Here is a 13,805-nt window from a genome sequence, read left to right as displayed (position 1 = left end):
GGAACCCTTCTGTGACATCACCTTCACAATTCTTGCATCCATTGAACTTGGGAGTTTTGGGAGAGTTTCTGCTTGGATTTCTTTGCATGAAGTCGGAATAGCCTCCCAGAGTTGCTGTTTTGATGTGAACTGCCTCCCTCATAGATCTTTTGCTTGATGATACTCCAAAGGTTCTCTACAGGGTTGAGGTCAGGGGAAGATGGTGGCCACACCATGAGTTTATCTCCTTTTATGCCTATAGCAGTCAATGACTCAGAGGTATTCTTTGCAGCATGAGATGGTGCATTGTCATGCATGAAGAGGATTTTGCTCCTGAAGGCACATTTCTGCTTTTTATACCATGGAAGACAGCTGTCAGTCAGAAACTCTATATACAGTACTTTGCAGAGGTCATTTTCACACCTTCAGGAACCTTAAAGAGCCCTACCAGCTGTTTCCCCATGATTCCGGCCTAAAACATGACTCCTCCTCCTCCTTGCTGAAGTCGCAGCCTTGTTGGGACATAGTGGCCATCCACCAACCATCCATCTGTACCATCCAGGGTTGCTCGACACTCATCAGTAAACAAGACTGTATGAAAAATAGTCTTCATGTATGTCTGGACCCACTGCTACAATTTCTGCTTGTGAACACTTTTTAGGGGTGGCCGAATAGTAGGTTTAAGCACCACAGCAAGCCTTTGAAGGATCCTACACCATGAGGTTCGAGGGACTCCAGAGGCACCAGCAGCTTTAAATATCTCTTTGCTTGTTTGTAATGGCTTTTTAGCAGCTGCTCTCTTAATCCGATGAACTTGCCTGGCAGAAACCTTCCTCATTCTGCCTTTATCAGCACAAACATGTCTGTGCTCAGAATCAACCACAAATCTCTTAACCGTACGATGGCCACGTTTAAATTTTTTGGAAATATCTAATGTTTTCATCTCTTGACCAAGGCATTGCACTATTTGATGCTTTTCAGCAGCAGAGAGGTCCTTTTTCTTTCCTAAATTCCTTGAAACCTGTGCCCTGCTTAATAATGTGGAACATCATTCTTAAGTAGTTTTCCTTTAATTGGGCTCACCTGGTAAACTAATTATCACAGGCATTTGAGATTGATTTCACTGATCCAAAGAGCCCTGATACACAATACCATCTATGAGTTTATTTGAAAAACAAAAAGTTACATCTTTATGACACTTAAATCCAATTTGCATAATAATTTGGAACGCAGTGTAGTAACATAGTTAGCAAGGCTAAAAAAAGGCAAACCATGTGTAAGCCAGGATTGTGAGTAGGGGTAAGTATAAGGAACCAGGGCGCTCATGATGTGTAAGATAACCAATGAGAAAAAAGGGAAAAAATAAGTGGAGAAGAATCACATAAATGATCATTGAGGTAATGTGAATAGAGGAAAAGAGTGATGATGCAGAAGGGAGAAAATACAGAGGAGTGAAGACCAAAAATGCAAAATAGAATAAGATGATATACATTTAATATAAATGGTTAATAAATTAAACAATAAATAGACGGTGGAGGCGATTTGCCTTTGTACATGGTTTGTCCTTATGTGGCGCCCCTGAGGCTCAGTCGCCACAGAGGTACTGCACCTTCTCCTAAGGTGTAGTGCCCCACCAACTAGGTAAGTTGGGAACTCCTTTCCACACTCCAACACCTGCATCCCATACACAGGATAGTTCAGTAGGTCCACTTAGCAGCTTCAGGCTGGGGGTAGCAGAGCACCCTTCGTGGAACCCTGCTTCGTAACACGAGATGTGCTGGGAGGTGGGTGGAGTTAGTATAAAAGAGGGGGAAAGCTTAGAATTGGAGGTCAGTCTGGGGTGAGTCCCAGAGAAGAAGGTCAGTCTGGCGGGAGGTCAGGCGAGAGGAGTTCAGTTCTGAAGTTCAGTTTTGAGTTCAGTTTAGAAAGAGTGCTGCAGCTGCCTCAGTGATCTGAGCCAGCTGGCACAGGAAAGAGAAGAGAAAGAGAAAGATGTAGACCTGCAACCTAAGCTTCCATAAGAGAGAGAAGGAACAGCATGGGACGAAGGAGTAAGAGAACAGAGAGGAGTTGTGGGTTGGAAGAGGAACCCTGCCTATAGGTTCTCAGCGCAAGGCCGGGGCCCGGTCCCCGAGGTTGTATGGACGCTTATGGTTCTGCAGCAGACACAGGTGGAGTAGTTGACTGTAAATGCACTACTCCCATCCAAGACTTGGGACACAACAGCAACCGATTTGCGAGCCAGGACTCTGAGAGGAGTCCCCGATAGAGGCTACAGCTGTCTGTCATACAAGTGAGGTTCTACGTACATCTGACAGGAGGAATTCCAGAGAACTACGGTACTGGAGTTCTTCACACTAAAAGGCGCAATAGAGGAGTCGTTCAGGAAAGGCACATGTTGGTGGAGTGTTGGAGAGGAGAACCCTGACTTGACCGGGGGGTTGATTGAGTCTCTATCCCGGAGGACACGGCACGGAGGCAGGCACCAGTGGGTACCACGAACTGTGAGTAAAGCTTTGAAACTGCAAGCCCTGGTGTCCTCCATTCATTCGCCGTTAATACCTTCACCACCGCTACATCTGGGTAACAGCATCGATACCATTCTGCGCCTCTCCTCATCCATTGCACCCACACTGCCCTGGGACTACAGCTCCGCCTGTGGGGAGCTACACCATCTTTGCTGCACCACACCATCAGTCCCAGTGGATCTGCATGCAGCGTTGGCTTACCATCTCCCCTGCCAAACACCACGGGTGGCATCACGAACTATTCAAATAAACTTTAACACCATTAACATCACCGCCATTGATATTGGGCACCCAGGGCCATGGAACGGGTCACCGCTGCTGTGACACATCCCCCTGACACTGGCCCGGTACCAAGTACCCCGCTACCCTGGGTGTGAGGGGCGACTCACTTATGGCAAGGGAAACTTTCAGGTAAAAGAGCTCCAAACAAGGCATCTATTCCAGAATATGGGACATATATCTGTACTGGACTGCTCAAAATCCCATGAAGGCGAAACATGAAAATAAACACATGGAGAGAATATTAGAACAAAGACAAACAACGATAATAATTACAAAGAACATACATAAAATAAAAATGGTTAAAACAAGGGGTATCAAAGAATGTAAACATGTTATTATATATATAAATTATAAGAATGGCACACAGCTGATCGTTTCATTCAGACCTTTTGGTGTCATGCTGTCTAACAAGATGATCAATCTAACTTCCTTCTGAGCCAATAGTTTTTTCAAATCACCTCCCCTGATATTTGTATGGATTATGTCAATTCCACTTACCTGAAGTTTGGATGCATCACAGTTGTGGAATAACTTGAAATGGCGTGGCAGAGGCTTTAGCTCATTTGTATCTTGTACCTCCATCATTGCTTTGATACCCAGGACGTGTTCTCTGATCCTGCGTTTAAGGTCTCTAGTTGTTAAATCCACATATGATTTATTTGATTTAGATCACTCCTACAGCGTTACATGTGATGCTGTGGGTGATGGAAAAAGTTTTTGTATTTGAAGAGTCCTTGAACATTTTAGTTGAGTGTATATTGGCTCTTACTGAAACCTGGATCCAGCAGTCAGATACTACCGCTACTGCTGCTCTTTCATACGGGGGGCTACACTTCTCTCATACCCCAAGATCAGACAATAGAGCTGGTGGAGGCGTTGGTCTGCTCCTATCACCAAAATGTACCTTTCAGGTTATCCCTCAAGTACCCTCACTTGTCTTCCCTTCTTTTGAGGTCCATGCCGTCAGACTCTACACCCCCTTCTCCATGCGAGTGGCGGTGGTGTATCGTCCTCCCGGCCCCTCCCATCAGTTCCTGGATCATTTTGCCACTTGGCTTCCACATTTTCTCTCCTGTGACATCCCTACCCTCATCATGGGAGATTTCAACATCCCCATTGCTCTTCCCCTCTCCCCATCTGCTACTCACCTTTTATCTCTAACCTCCTCATTTGGCCTTTCGCAGCTTACTAATTCTCCAACGCATGAAGACGGAAACTCCCTCGACTTGGTCTTCTCTCGGCTTTGTGCAGTGGATGATTTTGCAAACTCCCCTCTCCCGCTCTCTGACCACAATCTTCTTTCATTCTCTATAAAGAACTGCCAGGCTGCTCAGGTCACCCCCACTGTCCAGACTTATAGAAACATACAGGCCATTAACACCCAGAAACTTCTGAAGAACTTGCAGTCTTCATTGGCCCCTATCTCCTCCCTCTCATGTCCTGATTCTGCATTGAAGCATTACAATGAAACACTTCAAACTGCCCTGGATGAATTTGCACCCCCTATAAATAGAACACCACAACGCAGACGGCGACAACCCTGGCACACGGTGCAAACACGTTTCCTGCAGCGGTGCTCCAGGTGCGCCGAACGTCTGTGGAGAAAATCCAATCTACACGAAGATTTCATCCATTTTAAGTTTATGCTTAGAACATACAACACTGCCCTTCACCTCTCCAAACAAACCTATTTCAACACCCTCATCATCTCACTGTCCAATAACCCGAAACGTCTCTTTGACACTTTTCATTCTCTACTCAATCCAAGAGTACAGGCCCCAACCACGGAGCTCCGAGCTGACGATCTGGCCAATTACTTCAAAGAAAAAATTGACCAGATCCGACAGGAAATTATCTCCAAATCCCCTCATACCATGCACTGTCCTCCCTCCCCCACTGCATCTAACTCACTCTCTGATTTTGAACCAGTCACAGAAGAAGAAGTAAGCAGGCTCCTTGCATCTTCTCGCCCAACTACTTGCACCAGTGACCCATTTCCGTCACATCTCCTCCAGTCCCTTTCCCCTGCTGTCACCCCTCACCTAACTAAAATATTTAACCTCTCTCTCTCTTCTGGTATTTTTCCCTCCTCATTTAAGCATGCCATCATACATCCACTACTTAAAAAACCATCCCTCGACCAAAACTGTGCCGCTAACTATAGACCTGTCTCTAATCTTCCCTTCATCTCTAAACTCCTGGAACGCCTGGTCCACTCCCGTCTTATCCGCTATCTCTCAGAAAACTCTGTTCTCGACCCTCTCCAATCCGGTTTCCGCTCTTTACACTCCACTGAAACTGCCATCACTAAAGTCTCTAATGATCTGCTAACAGCTAAATCAAATGGTCATTACTCCATGCTAATTCTCTTGGATCTCTCTGCAGCATTCGACACTGTGGATCATCAGCTCCTCCTCACTATGCTCCGTTCCATTGGCCTCAAGGACACCGTTCTCTCCTGGTTCTCCTCCTATCTCTCCGACCGCTCCTTTACTGTTTCTTTTGCCGGTTCCTCCTCCTCTCACCTTCCCCTTACTGTTGGGGTTCCTCAAGGATTGGTTCTAGGCCCCCTCCTCTTCTCCTTGTACACTGCCCCTATTGGTCAAACAATCAGTAGATTTGGTTTCCATTACCATCTCTATGCTGATGACACCCAATTATACGCTTCTTCTCCTGACATCACGCCAGCCTTTCTAGAAAACACTGGCGATTGTCTAAACTCTGTGTCTAATATCATGTCCTCACTATATCTGAAACTGAACCTGTCAAAGACTGAACTCCTTGTGTTTCCTCCCGCTACTAATGTACCTACACCCGACATTGCCATTTCCGTCTGTGGTTCCACTATTACTCCCCAGCAACATGCCCGCTGTCTTGGGGTCATACTTGATTCCGAGCTTTCCTTTGCCCCCCACATTCGATCACTGGCTCGCTCTTGTCATCTGCACCTCAAAAACATTTCTAGAATTCGACCTTTTCTTACTTTTGACTCTGCAAAAACTCTTACTGTTTCTCTTATTCATTCTCGTCTCGACTATTGTAACTCTCTTCTAATCGGTCTCCCTCTTACAAAACTCTCCCCTCTCCAATCTGTCTTGAATGCTGCAGCCAGGATCATATTCCTCACCAATCGTTACACCGATGCCTCTACCTTGTGCCAGTCATTACACTGGCTACCCATCCACTCCAGAATTCAGTATAAACTTATTACCCTCACCCACAAAGCCCTCCATGGCTCAGCACCACCCTACATCTCCTCCCTTGTTTCAGTATACCACCCTACCCGCGCCCTCCGTTCTGCTGATGACCTGAGGTTAGTATCCTCAATAGTCAGAACCTCCCACTCCCGTCTCCAAGACTTTACACGTGCCGCGCCAATTCTTTGGAATGCACTTCCCAGGTCAATACGATTAGTCCCCAATCCCCACAATTTTAAGCGTGTCCTGAAAACGCATTTATTCAGACTGGCCTATCGCCTCAACACATTAACCTAACCTATCCCTGTGTGGCAGAGCCAAAAGTTTTACCATAACCAGGTTCCCAGCATCATGTTCCCACATGCTTTATGCATCCATTAGCCCTCTGTGTCTGTACTGTTACACACTTAACATTATGGCTGGTCCATACAATCAGGGCAACTGTTACCACCCACCTTTCGTGTCTACCTCTTTCCTCATAGACTGTAAGCTTGCGAGCAGGGCCCTCACTCCTCTTGGTATTTGTTATAATCTACTGTATGTGATTATTGTTATGCTGTAATGTCTATTGTCTGTACAAATCCCCTCTGAAATGTAAAGTGCTGCGGAATATGTCGGCGCTATAAAAATAAAATTTATTATTATTATTATTATTATTATTATATTGGGACAAGCCACACACTTTCTGCACGGACGACATCCCCATGTGGGGCCCCTAGAACCAACGATGGTTTTAGGTACCTCCAAGTGGCTTCTGGCAAGAATGACTTTAAAATTTCTGGATTGTTGGTATGTAATCAATGGATTAGAGGTTATATGTGGCACTAGGATTGGATCTAGTTGTAAAATATTTCAATACATTTTAAGAGAGTACCACATTTCGCAGTTCCTTGTATTAAAAGTGAAGATAAATCTTACTTTATCCATAGTTTTGTGTTGCTTTTAATAGTAAAAGACATCATTCCTATTGGAAAATTTGGCCCTTCTGTAGCCTCTTTATATCATTTTACCATTATTTCAAGGATTCAAAAACCTCTATTTAAGGTCACTTGCTTGATTTTCAAATCTGGTTGTAGAGGAACAAATACGGCACATTCGCAGGAATTGTCCTGTGGGTATACTGTTGATTAGTTTTGTTGGATGTGATGAATCAGCATGCAGAAGTGTGCTCGCTGCTGATTTCATGGATATTATGTATACCTAAGGCCAGACAGGAGATTGCCAAAAGGTACATGTAAAGCAATCATTCTATTAATTCCATCTGTATCTCAAGGTCTCAATCCATTGTTTATCAGCAACTAGGCCCATTGTGTGGATGGAGATTGCAAGATTGCAGACTCAGGGGAGCAGTCACCACAGGGGTCTCGCATGCAAGCCCAGGTGATGGGCTTATGGAATATGCTTTATTCTTTGAGCTAAAGGCAAATGTTTAAGGCCAGGTGCACACGGTCAGTTATTGGCAGTGCTTTGGACACAGCACATGTCCGCTGCGTCCAAAGTGCTGATGACTTTTGAACCAGGTGAATCCGCAGGTGTTCAGAACCGTGCGGATTCACGGCGTCCAATACATTGCATGGGTGAGATTTATCTTGCGGAGACTCGCGTCTCTGCAAGATAAATTGACATGCTGCTGTCTGGAAAGATGCGCCGCATGTCTGTCTCCTCGGGTGAGCTATGGGCGTTGGTGCACGCATAGTGGGTATGGCATTTCTTGAAGTCCCATCCACTATGCTGAAACATCTGGATGCTGCGGGTTGGACGCTGCGGAAGTATGCAGCGTTCAACCTGCAGCGTTTACTGATGGAGGGAACGTACCCTAAGGGGGAGGGAGAAAAAGACGCCACATGAGTAGTCAGGCAGTTGGAAGGGTGATGGCGAAGGGATAGGATTGAGGATGATGTCCTGGAGCACATGGATATATGGATGGCCGATGGAGTTTTATAGATTGGTTGCCGACTGGGCTGGACACACATTTTACTGTTGAGGGATCTGTCATCTGGATTTCAGGAACTTTCTTAACTGGAACTGTTGCTGATGAACACATGGGCTTTGTTTGTGTCACCTGTCATTTGGACGATCCCAGACTGTGACTAGAGACTATACTGTCAGGAGATACAAAGTCTGTGGGCCAGCCAAAAGTTGGGAGACAGTGAGTATCGCCTGGTACGGGGTCAGTGGGACTACCGATCCCGAGGAGGGGATCTTGTGTACTAGGGACATTGTATTTTGGCCATATACCGGGAGTTACTGTAAAACCATGGGCATAAGGAATACAAAATAGATGCATCGTTAACCTGTCTAGGTGATTATTACAACCCACAACCTCAGATCTTCACACCTGCATAGGGAAGAAACGGGTAAGAAAGTGGTCATGAAAATCACAACACCTTTACCTGGTTCTTTAATAAGATGATTGTCAGGCATTTTTATTTGCACCAATTCTTATGAACCTGATGAGGACTGGTGTCTGATGTCTGATAACTACTAGATTTGGGCGATACCGTTCGTTTTTTAGTATACACTGGCATATGGTACATGTCATGTTTCATTATACTAACTTATTAACTGGATCCATAATTTTTACTCATTTTGCTCAGAGGTATTGCTGCTAATATGTTAAGATATTTGCAGCACCTCTCTGTATTGTAACATTCACACCTACCCACCTGTGGCTTTCAGTCAAGTGTGCTGGGTTTTTCACTTGTGCATCCTTGGTTTTATATTGGTATTTTAATTGACTGAATTAAATATTATGTTATAGTTCCCATCACTTGCTTTACCTATATTATACTTATTTGGGAAATCCTTTTTCTGTTTTATACTTGGAAAACTGACTACAATATTGCATCACCAGGCAAACGTTAGACAAGCATTGCACATGCATCATACAAACCATATGCTGTTGAAATACAAGCACTGCACATACATCAAACATAGAGCGTACACGTCACACAGGCTTTATGCTCAAGTTATGCAACCACTGCACATACATCACACACAGCCAAGTCACACGAGCACTGCACATACATCACACACAGCCAAGTCACACAAGCACTGCACATACATCACACACAGCCAAGTCACACAAGCACTGCATATACATCACACACAGCCAAGTCACACAAGCACTGCATATACATCACACACAGCCAAGTCACACAAGCACTGCACATACATCATGTAGGGAGGGGACCAAGGTCATCACGTGCTTCCCCTTCATTAAAAACTGTTCACATGATAACGTGAGGTAGCTTATTGTTTGCTAATGTTACTGTAATGTGATGTATTTGATGCGTGTAAAGTTTAGAAGTAGGGATAAAATAGAAAATAGCATAGGATAATAGTGGGGTTGGATTAGTGGGGCATATTAGAAATAGGAATAGGATTATTAGCTTAGGTTTAGTTAGCAAAGGGGTTTTCCAGTAGGGAGGAGCTACAGAGAAGTGCAGCATAGAGCCAGGGATATAAAGAGGGACTTCTTGGTTAGGGCTCAGTGCAGTCAGAATGCAGCAGTGAATAGTGAGAGCCTGCTAGCCATGGGGATAAGGCTACTTTGGCATAAAGGGGCCCCAGGCTGAGCAGCGTGCGGGCGGTCACCAGCTACAACAGAGACCAACCCCATTTGGGGTCTACGACTGGGGCAGGTGAAGCTGAGATGGCAAACCTGGCACTTTTTCCTATTGAAGCAGGACCAGGGAGTGGTAGAAAGCTGGTGGGCCTGGAGCACGAACAGGACAGGGATTGTCGAGAAGCGTGACAGAGACTGTCCAGAAGTGGGACAGAGATTGTCCAGAAGAAAGGCAGGCATTGCTGGTAGGAGAAACAGACTGCAGGAGAAACAGGGAAAGCTGAGGAAATGCCACTCTGTGTAGCTTGTGCTGCATGTGTGATGGATACCCTACTGCTCAATAAAGCTAAACCATTGGAAAAGGACATTGTCTCTGAAGTGGTTTGTGGAGCTCATGGATGCGGAGCTGGAGTAACAGCAGCCGAGGGGACTCTGACAGTGAATGTGAGTGTACTGCTGTGCACGCTGCACATGCAGTGGTAAAGACATTATATTTCATCTGTGTGGTGCCAGGGTGTGGGAACAGAACAGCCCGTTGCCACGACTACCACCCTGGCCGCCTTACAGAATCACATACAGCCAAGTCACACAAGCACTGCACATTCATCACACACAGCCAAGTCACACAAGCACTGCACATTCATCACACACAGCCAAGTCACACAAGCACTGCACATTCATCACACACAGCCAAGTCAAACAAGCACTGCACATTCATCACACACAGCCAAGTCACACAAGCACTGCATATACATCACACACAGCCAAGTCACACAAGCACTGCACATTCATCACACACAGCCAAGTCACACAAGCACTGCACATTCATCACACACAGCCAAGTCACACAAGCACTGCATATACATCACACACAGCCAAGTCACACAAGCACTGCACATTCATCACACACAGCCATGTCACACAAGCAATGCACATTCATCACACACAGCCAAGTCACACAAGCAATGCACATTCATCACACACAGCCAAGTCACACAAGCACTGCATATACATCACACACAGCCAAGTCACACAAGCACTGCACATTCATCACACACAGCCAAGTCACACAAGCACTGCATATACATCACACACAGCCAAGTCACACAAGCACTGCACATTCATCACACACAGCCATGTCACACAAGCAATGCACATTCATCACACACAGCCAAGTCACACAAGCAATGCACATTCATCACACACAGCCAAGTCACACAAGCACTGCATATACATCACACACAGCCAAGTCACACAAGCACTGCACATTCATCACACACAGCCAAGTCACACAAGCACTGCATATACATCACACACAGCCAAGTCACACAAGCACTGCATATACATCACACACAGCCATGTCACACAAGCACTGCATATACATCACACACAGCCAAGTCACACAAGCACTGCACATTCATCACACACAGCCAAGTCACACAAGCACTGCATATACATCACACACAGCCAAGTCACACAAGCACTGCACATTCATCACACACAGCCAAGTCACACAAGCACTGCACATTCATCACACACAGCCAAGTCACACAAGCACTGCATATACATCACACACAGCCAAGTCACACAAGCACTGCACATTCATCACACACAGCCATGTCACACAAGCAATGCACATTCATCACACACAGCCAAGTCACACAAGCAATGCACATTCATCACACACAGCCAAGTCACACAAGCACTGCATATACATCACACACAGCCAAGTCACACAAGCACTGCACATACATCACACACAGCCAAGTCACACAAGCACTGCACATTCATCACACACAGCCAAGTCACACAAGCACTGCATATACATCACACACAGCCAAGTCACACAAGCACTGCATATACATCACACACAGCCATGTCACACAAGCACTGCATATACATCACACACAGCCAAGTCACACAAGCACTGCACATTCATCACACACAGCCATGTCACACAAGCACTGCACATTCATCACACACAGCCAAGTCACACAAGCACTGCACATTCATCACACACAGCCAAGTCACACAAGCACTGCATATACATCACATACGCACTATGTACGTCACAAAATCACTGCACACATCACAGAAATACTTCACTCACATCATATAAGAACTAGGCACACAACACACAAGCATTGTGCATATGTCATGCATGCCTTATGCTCACGTCATACAAGCACTGGACATACATATCACAAGTGCAGCACACACAAACCCTGGATATACACAGTACAAACGCACATAAGACTCATTAAAAACATATCAGTAAAGGGTCAGCCACATTGTTATGAATACTTACCACATCTAAAGCTTAGCTCCAACACCCTCAATCCCGAATATGGAAAGCTATGCCCTGACCATTAGGCTTTGCCCGCTATCACTATTTAGCCCCTATTGCAGTGGACTCCATGCTGTTTCTTCATAAATTGTCTCTCTGAAGGGCCCCCTGGGTCTTATGTCCTACCTTACCTTTAACACAGGAGCAACCCTTGCTCCACTTCGACCTGTGTGCACTGCAGTAACTATCTGTGCCCCAGTAAAGGGGCAGGAATAACTGGGTTAGAGCTGCTGACCCACTTGGCAGTGCAGCCTTTTAGAATGTGGCCGGCTTGACCCGGATGCTCGAACACCACTCCATAAATTCAAGCAAAAAAGGAAGCACACTGTAGCGCCAAACCATGCAAACATGAAAAATGAATAATGAATTGCATTACTGCATTAGAAGTATGAAAAATTGAGAAAGTTTAGAGCATAAAATGGCCAAGTTATGTGTACCTGGAAGCCACGTTAAGGCATTTCTCGTTTTCCAGGTCCCTATTCTATGCCAATCCTCACTAAGACTGAAGTCTCCATCTGAATGGGAGCCTATAAAAAATCCTCTGTTAGGACTGAAGTCTATATCTCTGTGGACGGGAAATGGCCCTGGTTTGATTAAAAACGCCTGCAGCTAACAGGTGGAGTGCTTAGTCAGAAGGTAAATGAATACAAATTTCAAAAACTGACCATCACATCCAAGCATAAGCATAGTGTGAACAGGTGCTTAACCTAGAGTCACCAACTCATATGCATTCAAGCAAAAAAGGAAGCACATTGTAGCGCCAAACCATGCAAACATGAAAAATGAATAATGAATTCCATTACTGCATTAGAAGTATGAGAAATTGAGAAAGTTTAGCGCATAAAGTGGCCAAGTTATGTGTACCTGGAAGCCAGGTTAAGGCATTTCTCGTTTTCCAGGTCCCTATTCTATTTTTAATCAAACCAGGGCCATTTCCCCTCCACAGAGATATAGACTTCAGTCCTAACAGAAGATTTTTCATAGGTTCCCATTCAGATGGCGACTACAGTCTTAGTGAGGATTGGCATAGAATAGGGACCTGGAAAACGAGAAATGCCTTAACGTGGCTTCCAGGTACACATAACTTGGCCATTTTATGCGCGAAACTTTCTCAATTTTTCATACTTCTAATGCAGTAATGCAATTCATTATTCATTTTTCATGTTTGCATGGTTTGGCGCTACAGTGTGCTTCCTTTTTTGCTTGAATGTATATGAGTTGGTGACTCTAGGTTAAGCACCTGTTCACACAATGTTTATGCTTGGATGTGACGGTCAGTTTTTGAAATTTACCACTCCATAAATGTCTTTGGGACTGTCAGTTATTTCCAGCAGGCCCATAGACAATGAATGGAGCAGAGTTCAAGTATGCAGACCTCTGATCTATTCATGATGGGGTTTGTAGAGCCCAATTTCTAGGATTCTAGAGCTCTATTCTCTCTGGGGGTAACTTACCTTTTTGAGAATAACCCTTTAAATATCTGCATTGAAACATTATCAGAATAAGCATTATTTTATAATAACTTTTACAAGTTTCATTTAGTACATAATAGAGTAAAAAAGAGAATAAAATATGATGGAACAATACAAGATGTCCGGTAGCTTCTATCTTCCCAATGCAAATAGTTGCAATCTGGGAGAAAGTACAGCTTTAAAAGTAAAAAATCAATATATAAAAGTGTAAATTCTCATAAAAATATGGACAAAATCTTCATATATTCTGAGTTAGGTATGTAGCAACAATATTTATCACTATTCAAATAATTTTGACTTTTACCTGTAGGTGAAGTGCGCCTGCACTGATGTAAAACATATTCTGTTACTGCCATCTAGTGGTAAAATAGGATAAACGCAAATGAGTTTGCATTGAGGTTGCTCCCATATGTTTCTTTATGATTCTTGCCA

Source organism: Dendrobates tinctorius, unplaced genomic scaffold (genome assembly GCF_039654945.1).
Source record: "Dendrobates tinctorius isolate UK_male_01 unplaced genomic scaffold, ASM3965494v1 ptg000089l, whole genome shotgun sequence".
NCBI lineage: Eukaryota > Metazoa > Chordata > Amphibia > Anura > Dendrobatidae > Dendrobates > Dendrobates tinctorius.
This window is presented reverse-complemented; position numbering follows the sequence as displayed.